A 4191-nucleotide genomic window follows, 5' to 3' on the forward strand; every position below is an offset into this window, starting at 1 on the left:
ATTATTTCAATCCATGTAACTTGAGATTTAAGGCACATTTTATTCCTTAACTAATTTAGGCTTACCTAAACAAAGTGGGTTGATACTTATCTATTTTAGTTTAAAGTTTTAGGAACCAAAAAACTGGTTATACATTAAAAATTAGTATATATTCGAAGTTGAGGTTAAGGTTGTTTAAATTCAGATTTTATGACTGTGCCCATCTGCAGTGTTCTCCAGAACAAGATTTATGACAAAACCACTACCCTTCACTGTGGACCACAGCAGCCAAGTTTACCATCTCCAATAAATCAAAGGGTTTTGTCAATAGGGTTGGACACGTGGCTCAGTTCGTAGAGCAGGGTTCTGTCAACACCAGGGTTGTGGGTTTTATTCCCACTTGGGAACAGTAAGGTGATTTTTTTTTTAAAGTGGCTCTAAATACATCATCTGCTAAATTATTGAAATGTACAGAACATTTATTCCACTGAGTAACAATATTATCCGACTAATAAAGCAAGGAAGAAATAAGCAAAGTGGCTTAATTTGGTCAATGACATTACAATGCTGAAGCCCTGGTTTAGACCCCAAACTACTGAAGGCCACATTCAGTAGACAAATGTTTAATGTTACAGAGATTCCATTCAAACTGACATGATTCCTTACCTCATGTCAGAAGACACTTTGTTATTCATGTATAGAACATCCCATCTGAACTTTATACATTACACCCTGTTGAATGCGTCCCAGGCTTTATGGTATTTCAGGAACACTGTTCCGTTTACAGACAAGCATATCGAAGACGATTTGGGGTTTCAATAACACCTTTGGTTCCAGTTTAAAAACAAACGACAAATGAATGACATAAGAAATGATTACCTTGAGTGCTAGATATGTTTATTTTAAATTGCACTTGTAGAAGTGACCAGGAAACAATTTAAAAATCACAACAACTTGCATTTGTAGCTGTGTTTCCTCATGTATTAATTGCAGGCATCTTTAGTCACTGAGCAGTGACTGGATGTGGCCTGTAGAGTTTAGGAGTCTCCACTATCCAGGAACTACTTCTTGGGTAGTGCCATCCCCTTTACCAGGCACAGGACCCATCTGGCCTCTTGATACAGGCAAGGTTTTGGCCATTGTGGGTTCCCCAGTCTGTCCACAGGCACGTATCTGAGGTGCTGATTGGACAGGGAGGGAAGTGCAGCGGATGATCTGTGGATCAGAGTAGAGAGATAAGACCAAGATCACTGGCTGTCCATTACCCCAATACTCAAGCATTTGCAAATGTGACCAGAACAGTATACTCCCTTGAAGAAAATGTGCCATGTAACTATTTAACAAAACTGGTGTATAGTAATTACTATAATTCCCAACACACACACCTTGCAATCACAGCCGCTTTGGTAGCGGTGAGTCAAGCTGTTCTTTTGTGCAGCACTCAAGTCCTCCCAAGGCGGATTATAGCCACACAGTGTTATAGACATCCTTCCAGTCTTCAGCTGGCCTACAGACAAGAGATAGTGTGTCAATGTACTGTGGGGAAAACATGGTGTAGGGTACAGCCCCTAGATGCTGATCTTGGCTCAGTTTAGCATTTGCTCCACTAATGGTTAGGATACATCACCCTGGAGCATGAAGACACTGATGCAGCCCAGAATAGATTTATCATCATAAGTGTACACACACACACACTAGTATTAACTAATGCATTAGTTGTATACATTTACAGTGCCTATAGAAAGTCTAAGCACCTTGAACTTGTCACATTGTTGTGTCTGTTGTGTCCGTCTCATGCATTTACACTGAACAAAAATATAAAAACTCAACATGTCATGTGTTGGTCCCATGTTTCATGAGCCAAAATAAAAGATGGCAGAAATTATCCAAACACACAAAAAGCTTATTTAACTCAAATTGTGAACAAATTTGTTTACATCCATGTTAGTGAGCACTTCTCCTTTACCAAGATAATCCATCCACTTGACAGGTGTGGCATAGCAAGAAACTGATTAAACAGAATAATCATTTTCCAGGTGCACCTTGTGCTGGGGACAATAACATGCACAGTTCTGTCACAACGCCACAGATGTCTCAAGTAGAGGAAGCGTGCAATTGGCATACTGACTGCAGGAATGTCCACCAGAGCGGTTTACAGAGAATTGAATGCTGATTTCTCTACCATAAGCCACCCCATTTTAGAGAATTTAGCAGTACCTCCAAACCGATCAACGGCAGACCACGTGTATGGCGTTGTGGGCAAGCGATTTGCTGATGTAAACATTGTGGTCAGAGTGCCCCATGGAGGCGGTGAGGTTATGCTATGGGCAGACATATGCTACGGACAATGAAAACTGTATTTTATCAATGGCCATTTCAATGCACAGCAACCAGTGCTGGCTATTTAACTTGGGTAACGAGTGAGAACCGCACCTGTGAAGAGATATTCCTTGTTGATTTCTAGAGTCACGCTGCACGAAGTGGTGTAAGTGTAGATGGCGCGGATAACCTGGTCATAACCTTGAACATCTAGCCAATCACAAGGAGAGAAAGGAAGATCTGTCAACCAGCTACATATATAGTTTGGAACCTCACTGACTGCAGCACTCAGGCACAGTTAGTCTTTACCCTTTAATGTCAACAGATCTGTAATGTGCAAGCAATCATTATTTAACCCAGATCCATTTTACAGATGAGCCCTGAATTATAAATACAATAAAATAAACAAAGAACTCAAAATAAGAAACTCCGAAATGAGACCAGCTTTCTGCTTTGTATTCATTTTCTTCCAAAATGGAAAATATTTTATCAAGGCTCCACAAATCAGGAGCAAAAATACACAATAAAAGCTGGTTTACCTAACTCCATAAGGAACTTCCAGTTACCAGTCTCAGGCATGGCTAACTTATGTCTTAATAATGATGTCAGGCAGTGGAAGTCTTAGTAAAAAGGGCCAACCAACTCAGGTTGAGTTGGTTGGTGATATCTTTAACGAAGTAGCAGCTGAGTACATAGGAGATGTCACCATAGTCTAGGACCAGTAGGAAGAGCGACTGAATAATTACATTACCATTTAGAGAAAGACATTTTTATAGAATCACTTAAAAGGAGAATCATACCTTGATCTGTTGGATGTCATACTTGATGGCGTTAGACACCGTCCCTTTCCAACCACCTTCGCCCTGATCACTAGAAGAGGGAGACATGGTTTAACTAACGCTATTGAAATCTATTCCGTATACTAGTCAGTCACACTGATGGTTTAAGGGTGATATGGAGAGAGAACAGTGCAGAATGCTTCTTTAACCTGCCTCTCCTTAATCTACACTGATTGAAGAGGATTTAACAGGTGACATCAATAAGGGATCATAGTTTACAGCTGGCCAGTCCATGTCATGGAAAGAGCAGGTATCCTTAATGTTATGTAAACACATACATCTCAAATCATTCATTTGTAGGCACACTTCATACCTTAGATAAAGATAGTGTAGCAGGGCTCTATTCTGTTCCTGAGAGCTGCAGTCCTGTAGGTTTCCTCCAACTCTAAGCCAGCGACCTAATTCTAATAATTAACTGGTTGATAAACAGAACAAGGTTCATTACAACTCCAGGTTGGCTTGAAAACCTACAGGAAGGCAGCTCTCCAGGATCAGGGTTGAGAGTCCTGGCTGTAAACCATCTTACTGTCACCTACTTAACTATGTAAACAACTGTGTGAGAAGATGTAGATAGGCTTAATGATCATGTCCAAATCATTTATACTACGACCACAGACAATCCATAAAATGTTGCGTATTGATAGCTCTCACCTGAAAAGTAAAATGTTGCCAAATTGCCTTACCAACTTCTGAATTGCAAAAAAGCCTGTTGAGGATGCGGAGGGAAGCATACGCATAGCGTCTGCGATGTCTTCGACCCGCCAAAGGAACAGAACGACCAGAGTAATGAAACAACTGCTTACATACCTAGTCATTTTGGAATCGATACGGGGTCGCCAAAATATCACAAAAGGATTTGACGAATGAAAGCGTGAGGAGTAAAGTACACTGACTCTATTTCCTTCAAGACTGTTCCCAGACCGATGGATAACTCTTCGAAATATTTTCCCTTCAATGAAATCATCCGCTATTTATTGCAGTCTGTGAGCTCCTACTCCAGCTAGAACCCAGCCTGTGGTAGGCTAAGCATTCTATTAATCCAGAACCGTAACCA

Source organism: Oncorhynchus keta, chromosome 5 (assembly GCF_023373465.1).
Source record: "Oncorhynchus keta strain PuntledgeMale-10-30-2019 chromosome 5, Oket_V2, whole genome shotgun sequence".
NCBI classification, from domain to species: domain Eukaryota; kingdom Metazoa; phylum Chordata; class Actinopteri; order Salmoniformes; family Salmonidae; genus Oncorhynchus; species Oncorhynchus keta.